A 10,916-nucleotide genomic window follows, 5' to 3' on the forward strand; every position below is an offset into this window, starting at 1 on the left:
CCCCTGAGTTCAAATTCATATTCAGATACTTGATACTTACTATGTAGTCCTGGGCAAGTCATTTAATCCTGTTTTTTGGGGAAAAAAGACTAAGAGATTATCCTTTGAAAGTTATAATAGGGGAGTATACTTGGTAAAGAAAGTACTTAGAGAATACAGCATACCCTCTATAGTCTCTTCAAATATCAAAGTTTCATGATGCTATGGAAATAGCTTATATTTGTACAATGTTTTAAAGTTTCCAAAAATGCTTTCACATTCACTATCAATCTTGATGGTAGCTATGAATTTCAAATTGCCTGAGAGGCATAATTCAAGTTTAAGGTATCTCTATAGTACATGAAGCTGTAAATATAACAAAGCATAAAACATACTGGCTCACACCAAGAAATTGATTCATGTAATTATAAAACATAAAAAGACTTTGTAACATTTTTGCAGTTTTTGTAACACTTTGCAGTTGAGGGGAAAGAGGCATACATATTTAGAGGCAGAGTTTTTAAATAAAGAATGATACAGAAATTCTCAATTTCTAAAAATGGTACTAGACCCTAAAATAAAAAAACAGCAGATAAATTCACTTCTTCAAAATCATATTGGGAGATATTCTTGGGCAAAAAAAACCCATTAATTTAAACACCTCTGCTCTGAAATGCCACAGGAGGCCTAAAGATGGACCATTCTACATCTCAAAGATCCAAAAGGATCTCACCTAAGGAATATTGTAAAAAGGACAAGCAGTAGGATTTGGTAGTTTTCATAATCTGTATAAGAGTATGCAAATATGAAATGAAGGACAGAGTCTTGCTGTTTGTTGTTCAGTTGTTTTGCTTGTGTCTCACTCCTTTAGGATTTTTTGGCAAGGATACCACTTACTTCTGCAGATCATTTTTTTTTAAAAAATTATAGCTTTTTATTTACAAAACATACGCATGGGTAATTTTTCAACATTGACACTTGCAAAACCTTTTGTTCCAACTTTTCCCCTCCTCCCCTAGATGGCAGGTAGTCCAATACATGTTATATATGTTAAAGTATATGTTAAATACAATATATGTATACATATTTATACAGTTATCTTGTACAGTAACTTGTCCAGGATCACACTGACAGTAAATGTCCGCGGGCAGATTTGAACTCAAGAAGATGAGTTTTCCTAAATTCAGGCCCAACACTCCATCCACTGTGTCACCCAACATCAAATGAGCATCATTCCTATCTAAAACAAAGGGTCACAAATACACAATCTTGTTGTAGAAATACATCAAAGAACAAGAAAAAGGGTGATAGAATAGAAGGTTAAGAGAGAAGATTATATCAGGAAGGAAAAAAAAGAAGCAAAACAAATTTTGTTTATTCTGAAAAGACTAGAATCCTTTCGTGAAGTCAGGGAAGGCATGATCACTTCCTTTTTGGGGTTCTCACCTCCCTGAGAAGTCGGAGATGGCATGACCACCTGTGTTCTAAAACAAAAGAACGAGGGAGATGTAAGGGGCTTAAACTCTGAGTAGATGTACTTGGACAACAGAGCATTTAAGGCTAATTACTTATTGGATAATACTCTATTAGAATATGGTTGGAAAATGGCCCTTCCCACTATTCTATGCTGGTTCAATCCTTTGGTGTATAGAAAGAATTAAGAGGGACTAGGGGATGGAGTAAGACAGGCCAGAGGGATTTTGGCAGTGGAGGAAGAGAGAAGGAAGGTAGTGGAGATCCTGTGTCCATCCAATTCCCTTCTACCCCTAAAGACCAAGAATAAAGACCAAGGACTTTTGCTTATCCTGACTCTGGCTGATTCTAAGGTTTTCAGGGTGCTAACTCAGTCCTCACAATATTTAACTTTACAAATATGTCATGAGTACATTTCTCTCCCTGGAAGTCAATTGTTACACATCTGCCAGCATATTCAGTACTTCTCCTTCATAGTCTGGGGGAAGAAAGAGAACCACAAACTCATCTTATCTCTAACTTATCAATGCACAGGCCTACAGAACAGCAACGTACACTATCTACTTCTACCTCCAATTACCTAACAGTGCTCTAAATAAAGCAGGCATTTAGTAAAAATGTGCTCGATCTACCATTAAAAGACAAGTCATTTCTGCTATCTCTACTTCCATTTAGTTACTTATAAAATGAAGAGTTTAAATATGGTTGTCAAAAAGCTAAAATAACTAAAGAGACAAAGGACCATGTTTACAGAAGAGGGAAAAAAATATTAGAGGAAAATATAAAGCTCTCATGATTTTATATATGTATTAAACAATTCAATAAAATAAAAAAGAACAATACATTGGAGAAGAAAATAAAACCCCACAATCAAAAAAATACATTTTTAAAAAAGAAGGGAGGAAGGGTTATATAAGCTCTTATATAGCATCTACTATGAGTTAAGCATTATGTTAAATGTTTTTACAAACATCTCATTTGATCCTCACAGTAACCCTACAAATAGTAGATGCTATGACTATCCCCATTTTACTGTTGAAGAAACAGGCAAACAGTCTGTAAGTGACTTGTCAGGGTCACCCAGCTACTAGCTGGGTATCTAAAGCTAAATTTAAACTCAAGTCTTCCTGACTCTAGGGCCCAGTATGCTATCCACTTCATCATTAGCCGTTTTCACAAAAATTAAAGAGGTGGAAAAAAATTTACCATGCATCAGGTAAATTTAAAAAAAAAAAAAAAAAAAAAACAGGAGTTATAATCATGCTATCAAGCCAGCCAAAAAGAAATAAACAAGAAATATACAAATAACAAATTAATACTAAACTTTAAAGACTTCAGGTGCATTAGGATCTAAATTCATAAAGGAGAAATCAACTGAACTACAAAAAGACTTTAAATTAAATTAATACTGGCAGGAGATCTCGGTCTCCTTCTTTCCCTCACTTTGGGATAAGTCTATCAGAAAAATAAGCAAAAGAGAAAATGGTTGGAAAAACCAGAGCTAAAGACTCATGGCACTTTTATATTAAAATTGCTAAAAAAAAAAAAAAAAAACCACACACACACACAAAATTTTTTTTTCTCAATATCACATGGAAATTTTATAAAAACGGCATGGTTCAGGACACAGAGATACTACAAACAAATATGAAAAAGCAGAAAAAATAAATATATCAAGTATAACTCATAATATAATAATGATGAATCATACTCAGATGACTGTAGATCTAGCCCCTTCTCTCACATAACACAGATACACAGCATTACATGATCAATGTATCATATTAATAACAATTAACATACCAAAATTTCTGGGATGATGCTAAAGCCGTCCTCAGGAGCAAAATCATATCCCTATGAATATACATTAACAAAAAAGAAAAAGAGAGGATCAATAAAATGAATGGAAATGATCCTGGGCAATATTTAAATAACTGTGATACATGAAAGTAATATGTGTTTCAATGTCTCATGATAAAGAGAACCATCTACACCTAGAGAGAGGGCTGTGAGAATAAGTGTGGATCATAACGTAAGTCTCACTCTTTTTGTCTTTCTTTTGCATTTTGTCTTCTTACTCATTTTCTTTCCTTTTTTGATCTGATCTTTCTTGTGCAGCAAAAATTGTACAAATATGTTTACATATACTGGATTTAACATATATTTTAACATGTATAACATATATTGGTTTACTAGCCATCTAGGGGAGGGGATAGGGGAAGGAGGGGAAAATTTGGAACACAAGGCTATGCAAGGATCAAAATTATCCATGCATATGTTTTGAAAAAAAAAAGCTTTAATAATAATAATAAAACACATAAAAAAGAAAATAATCTCTTGTTGCATGATAGTGGGAAGACAAATATGAAGAATTCTGAAAAACATGGGAAGATTTACATAGTGATTATAATAAAGACCATACAAAAAGAACAGCTAGTATTCATATACCACTTTAAAATCTGCAAAATGCTTTCATATATTTTCTCATTGGATTGCTCAAAACAACTCTGTGAAAATAGGTACATTTATCATTCCCATTTTACAGATGAAAAATACTGAGGCTAAGAGAAATTAAATTAATTTCCAAGACATACTGAATTTGCTTAACTATTTAGTCCTATTGGGGAAGGGATTACTGAGGTATTACTGAGATATTTTTAAATGTAGCAATAAAAAGCAATAAAAGTAAACACATTCAAGTTCTTAATGAGCTACTATCATCAACAAAAATATAACAGCAACTGACATTTATGTAACACCTTAAATTTTATATTTAATTATCTCATTTGATCTTCATCATAACTGCTGAGGAAGGTGCATCAGGTATTATCATATTCCCTTTTTTACAGATGAAGAAACAAGCTCCAGAAAGGTAAAGTTATTTATTGGACCATGCTAATGCATCTAATAAGTCTTTTTTCCCCTTTGAGGCAATTGAGGTTAAGTGATTTGCCCAGGATCACTGGACCAAATTTGAACTCAGGTCCTCCTGATTTCAGGGGCGGTACTCTTATCTATTGAGCCACCCAGCTGCCCCATCTAATACGTCTTAAAGAAAGAATTCAGACCCAGGTCTTTCTGGCTTCATATCTAATACATTTTCCACTCTAACACATTACAGAATCATAAAGTACTAAATACCTATACACCTAATTTTGTTAAACTGATTTAAATAATTGATGACCTAAAATCCTAAACTGAAGACCTTAAAGCTCTTGAATGACTGCAAAATGTGAATCAAAAAACTAAAATTCTCAGAACTCTATTAAATTCAATAAACATATTAAGCATTTACGTAGTGTGAAAGTCATAGTGATGGATCTGAGGATAAAAAAATAAAACAGATAGTTCCTGTCTTAAAAGACTGTTGGAAGGATATAACTTGTATACAATTAAGTAAAAAACAAAGTATATGCAAAGTTACATAAAATAATTTCAAAAGTCAGACTGGACTAAGGAGGAAAAAAGAAGGCTTTTAGGAGATGTTGAAGTATGCTTGGAAGAGAGTGGTAATGACTTGTGGATGGCGAACCTCAGGAACCACTTCTGCAAAGTCAGGAAGATAACTAGGTAGTAATCCAGTATGAAATAAAATCCAGTCTGTAAAGGTCGGCAGAAACCAGAGGATTTTAAATATCAGGTTAATGATTTTTTTGTACTCTATCCCAGAGGCAATTAGAGGTCACTGATGATTTTGGAACAGGTGAATAACATGGACAGATCAGTATCTGAGGAATATCAGAGGTTGGAAACTGTGCAAGAAATTCACAAGAGGAAAGATTAGAAGCAGGCAGCCTAATGAGGCTCTTCCAATAGTCCTTTACTAGACTATTTATTCAGGTAACATGGGTTTCAACTAGGATATACAATTAACTGTAAATGAGAATTGAGGGAGGGGAAGGATCCATTGATGAGAAGAATGATTTCAACAAAAATAAGGAAGTGAAGATAAAGGATGGGTTTAGGTGGGTAAAAGAAGGAGAATTTCTTTGAATTAAGTTAGAAATGTTTAGCAGGAAGATAATTAGGCCTAGAGTTTATGGAATTTGAAGTCACTTGCATAGAGAAAACAATTAAAGCTACTGTAGCTAATGAAATAACATAGAATGTAGAAAAAAAAAAAAAGGATACAAAACAGAGTCAGGGCTCAAGACATTTGGAAGGATAATCCAGCAAAGTCAACCAGAAAGGACAAGTAAGTCTCAGAAGCTAAGGGAAAAGAGTAACAACAATGTCAAAAGATGCACAGATGCCAAGTAGGAAAAAAAAAATTATTTCCATTCACACACCCTTAAATAGAAGTGTTGAGTATTTAGAGAAGTAACAAATGTTACATTATTAACAGGTGATAGCTAACTGTAATTATACTACTTGGGTGCAGATCACTTTAAATAAAACTGACAATGAAATCTACACTCAACAATCTAATCTTTGATAACTAAATTTCTTCATTACAGATTTAGCATGCAGCAGATGCTCAATAATGAGGTGCTGACTATTTGATCTAGGAACATTTGTAAATTGCACGTTGTTTTCTAAACAGAAGAATTTTAAAGTAATGTTATAATTTACTTAGCCTAAACTGATTTTAACAGACTTGATGCTCTTAATGAAAATTTCACTGTGAAGTAGATATCTAACTTATGGAAGGGGAGGGAAGGAAATGGACACTATTCTCTCTTCAGCATGATTAAACAAGATAAGCCCACTAACAAGTAAATACTTCAAAAAGTCTAATTAATATTTCCTTCTACGTAAAAAGTTATTTGATTCTGCTTCTAAAAAAGAAACCTTTTCAAAGGATATGAACACACAATTCTCAGATGAAGAAATTGAAACTATTTCTAGCCATATGAAATGATGCTCCAAGTCATTATTAATCAGAGAAATGCAAATTAAGACAACTCTGAGATACCATTACACACCTGCCAGATTGGCTAGAATGACAAAGAAAGATAATGCGCAATGTTGGAGGGGATGTGGGAAAACAGGGACACTAATACATTCTTGGTGGAACTGTGAATACATCCAGCCATTCTGGAGAGCAATTTGGAACTAAGCTCAAAAAGTTATCAAACTGTGCATACCCTTTGATCCAGCAGTTTCTACTGGGCTTATATCCCAAAGAAATCTTTTTTTTTTTTAATAACTTTATTGACAGAACCCATGCCAGGGTAATTTTTTACATTATCCCTTGCACTCACTTCTGTTCCGATTTTTCCCCTCCCCCCTTCACCTCCTCCCCCAGATGGCAGGCGGTCCTATACATGTTAAACAGGTTACAGTATATCCTAGATACAATATATGTGTGCAGAACCAAAGAGTTCTGTTGTTGCACAGGGAGAATTGTATTCCGAAGGTATAAATAACCCAAGAAGAAAAACAAAAAATGCAAGCAGTTTACATTCATTTCCCAGTGTTCTTTCTTTGGGTGTAGCTGCTTTTGTCCATCCTTTATAAATTGAAACTGAGTTAGATCTCTTTGTTGAAGAAATCCACTTCCATCAGAATACATCCTCATACAATATCGTTGTTGAGGTATATAATGATCTCCTGGTTTTGCTTATTTCACTCAGCATCAGTTCATTTAAGTCTCACCAATCTTCTCTGTATTCATCCTGCTGGTCATTTCCCAAAGAAATCTTAAAGAAGGGAAAGGAACCTGTAAGTGCAAGAATGTTTGTGGCAGGTCTCTTTGTAGTAGCCAGAAACTGGAAACTGAGTGGAAGCCCATCAACTGGAGAATGTATGAATAAATTGTGGTATATGAATGTTATGGGATATTATTGTTCGGTAAGAAACGACCAGTGGGATGATTTCAGAAAGGCCTCGAGAGACTGATGCTGAGTGAAATGAGCAGTACCAGAAGATCATTATATACTTCAACAATACTATATGATGATCAATTCTGATGGAAGTGGCCATCTTCAGCAATGAGATGAATCAAATCAGTTCCAATAGAGCAGTAATGAACTGAACCAGCTACACCCAGCAAAAGAACTCTGGGAGATGACTATGAACCACTACATAGAATTCCCAATCCCTGTGTTTTTGTCCGCCTGCATTTTTGATTTCCTTCACAGGTTAATAGTACACTATTTCAAAGTCTGATTCTTTTTGTACAGCAAAATAACTTTTAGGACATGTATACTTATATTGTATTTAATTTATACTTTAACATATTTAACATATATTGGTCAACCTGCCATCTGAGGGAGGGGATGAGGGAAGAAGGAGAAAAATTGGAACAAAAGGTTTGGCAATTGTCAATGGTGTAAAATTACCTATGAAATAATGTAAATAAAAAGCTATTTTTAAAAAAAAAAAGGAAAAAAGAAACCTTTAAAAAAGATTAAGAAAAAAACAAAACAGGTATAATATGTAAATTGTCGAGATCATGTCAGAAGTTCTGAATTTGGAAGCCTTAAGGTGCATTTTGGAAGAATTTTGGGACCTTGGACAATTCACTAAACTGCTATAGATCTCAGTTTTCGTTTCTAAAGTGAGTTTAGATTATACAATCTCTTAAAATTCCTTCCAGCTCTAAATCTATAATCTTGTGAGAACCTGATTCAAATCTGGGAAGAAAGATAATCTAGAATTCAATAAAAATTTCAATTTTAATAGGTAAAGTCTACTTCTCTTGGAACAATCCTTTCAGTCTGGCATTAAATGTGTTTCCACCTTTCCTCTCTCTCCCAAAAGAAGGTAATTTAGGGATACTGTCCCAGGTTCAATCTATATGGCCCTGGGGCAAGTCACTTTGAACCTTTCAAAACCTCAACTTGTTTATCTTTAAAAAGGAAAAAAAAAAAAGAGCCTCCAAGGTTCTTTCCAGCTCTAACTGTGACCTTTCTGAGCCTCAGTTTCCTCATCTGTTAAGCGAGGATAGCCTTAAACGGCCTCTAAATTCGCTTTCAGGTCCCATTAATTCAAATTTGACTACAAAGAGGTCGACAAAGAGGACAGGATATGATTCGCACATCTCATTCAAAGTCAGCGTCTGGAGAAGCTGTCGGGAATGGAAAAAACGAAACAAAAGTGTCCTCCCTGCCAATGCTGGGGCTTCGTCTGAGGATGTAGAGAGGAAATGAGGTGGGGGCTGCCGAGGGACACAACGAGCCCAAGAATTGCCTCCCCAACGCAGAGTGGGATCCGCCCGCTTTTCCACCCTAGGTGTACCCCACCCCAGGTTACGGAGATCGCCCTTCCCGCTTCCGGGGTTCCCCAGCCAGGTTGGACTAGCAATTTGAGCCTTAATGAAAACAAGAGTCTGGCCAAACCGCATGGGGTGACATCTCTCCGGGGCGGGGAAGGGGCCCGCGACACAGCCAGGGAAGGGGGAAGCTCGGATGGAGGAAGAAAACAGAGTAGCCGGCCCCAACTTAAGCTTTCTCTCTTTCTCGTTCCTCTTCAGACCTCCACGCCCTGGGTGTCTATTCGCTCTCATCCGCCCCCCACCTTCGACCCCCTCTCGGCACTCACCAGAACGGGGCTCCTGGGGAGGAGGCTGCGGGAGTCAGGGCCCCCCAACTTCCCTTCGCAGCCTGGGACCGAGGCAGTGGCTCAAGGAGCCGGGGCACGGCGCGGGGAGTAGGTAGTGGCGGGGGCGCCCGGCCGCGCCTTGGCCCGCTCTGCGCTCCGGCTCAAGCTCGAGCTCACTCCCTTAAGCGGCTACTTGCTCACGTTGCTGAAGCGACAAATGCCGGGGCTACCTTAGCTGGGGTTAAGCCGCTGCCAACAACTCCTAGGACGGTGTCGCGGGACAATGCTGTCATCGGCCGCGCCACCTTCCCTCCGGACCCCAACCGCCACCGTCTGACGCCGCTTCACATTCTAGAGCGCTACCACCGCCCCCTCCCTGTCACTCGCTAGCTACGCCTCGCCCTCTTCCCGTCATGTGACGACGCACGGAGGTGGCTTGCCGAAGCCACCTCCCACCACGGGGGTGGAGCCAGGTGCTGGAGAGCACGAGCACGTCCGCTGGAGCTACAGTAGCCTACGCCCCATCCTCACCCTTCTCCCCTGTGCGCCTTATTGGCGAAATCTTGAGGGCAAGGAAGCGCTAGATTGAATAATATCTACATTTTCCCCTGCATCCCTTCTGCCTAATTCTCCTACGTTGGCACTGACCTGGCCTTTAAAGGGGAGACCATTCCCAATCCGTTCCAAAAAGTTTTAAGTAGGGATTAAGCTACTGCCAGTGTGAATAGCCAAAAAAATATTGCTTGTTGATTAGAAAGGAAGCAATAAACTGGAAAAACATTTTTATAGTTAAAGCTTCTGATAAAGGCCTCATTACCAAAATATGTAGAGAATTGACTCTATAAGAAATCAAGCCATTCTTTAATTGATAAAGTCAAAAGATATGAATAATTTTCAGATGATGAAATTGAAACTATTTCTACTCATATGAAAAGGTGTTCCAAATCATTATTGATCAGAGAAATGCAAATTAAAACAACTCTGAGATACCACTACACACCTGTCAGATTGACTAAAATGACAGGAAAAGATAATGATGAATGTTGGAGGGGATGTGAACAGATCCAACCATTCTGGAGAGCAATTTGGAACTATGCTCAAAAAGTTATCAAACTGTGCATATCCTTTGATCCAGCAATGTTATTATTGGGTTTATATCCCAAAGAGATATTAAAGAAGGGAAAGGGACCTGTATGTATGTGCAAAAATGTTTGTGGCAGCCCTGTTTGTAGTGGCTAGAAACTGGAAATTAAATAGATGCCCATCAATTGGAGACTGGCTGAATAAATTATGGTATATGAATGTTATGAGATATTACTGTTCTGTAAGAAATGACCAGCAGAATGAATACAGAGAGGCTTGGAGAGACTTACATGAACTGATGCTAAGTGAAATGAGCAGAACCAGGAGATCATTATGCTAGGTTTAGATTTAGGGAGGAGTCTGGCCAAACCGCATGGGGTGACATCTCTCCAGGGTGGGGAAAGGGCCCACAAGACAGCCAGGGAAGGGGGAAGCTTGGATAGAGGAAGAAAACAGAGTAGCCGACCCCAACTTAGGCTTTTCTCTCTTTCTCAGTCCTCTTCAGACCTCTATGCCCTGGGTGTCTATTTGCTCTCATTTCCCCCTCCTCCCACCCCCTCCCCACCTTCTACCCTCTCTCGGCACTTGCCAGAACGGGGCTCCCCGGGAGGAGGCTGCGGGAGTCAGGGCCACCCAACTTCCCTTCGCAGCCTGGGACTGAGGCAGTGGCTCAAGGAGCCAGGGCACGGCCCGGGGGGTAGGTAGTGGCGGGGCGCCCCGGCAGGCCTTGGCCCGCTCTATGCTCTGGCTCAAGCTCAAGCTCATTCCCTTAAGTGGCTACTTAATCAAATTAAGGTTTCTGGTGGTCAGGGAATTAAATGATAAGGTCTAGTGGCAGGTTTCAGGTTCAGGGAATCAAATGGAGAGGTTTGGCTCCCCTGCAATCCCTTGGGAAT

At 38.3% G+C, this 10,916-nt stretch overlaps 1 protein-coding gene across 5 annotated transcripts in view; it reads right to left on the reverse strand.

Annotated features, from left to right (window-relative positions):
- Window positions 1-9,299, reverse strand: part of OSBPL8 (oxysterol binding protein like 8) — a 224,415-nt gene extending 215,116 nt beyond the window's left edge. For 4 of the 5 annotated variants that reach the window (XM_052001514.1, XM_052001511.1, XM_052001510.1 and 1 more), the window contains exons 1-2: window positions 8,938-9,299; window positions 3,256-3,306 (exon numbers count right to left, since the gene is read on the reverse strand). The gene's annotated coding sequence lies outside the window, so the exon portion shown is untranslated. The remainder of the gene's footprint in view (window positions 1-3,255; window positions 3,307-8,937) is intronic. The other variant, XM_052001513.1, reaches the window with a different exon arrangement.
- Window positions 9,300-10,916: the final 1,617 nt, after the last annotated feature.

This window comes from Antechinus flavipes, chromosome 5 (genome assembly GCF_016432865.1).
Source record: "Antechinus flavipes isolate AdamAnt ecotype Samford, QLD, Australia chromosome 5, AdamAnt_v2, whole genome shotgun sequence".
Taxonomy (NCBI): Eukaryota; Metazoa; Chordata; class Mammalia; order Dasyuromorphia; family Dasyuridae; genus Antechinus; species Antechinus flavipes.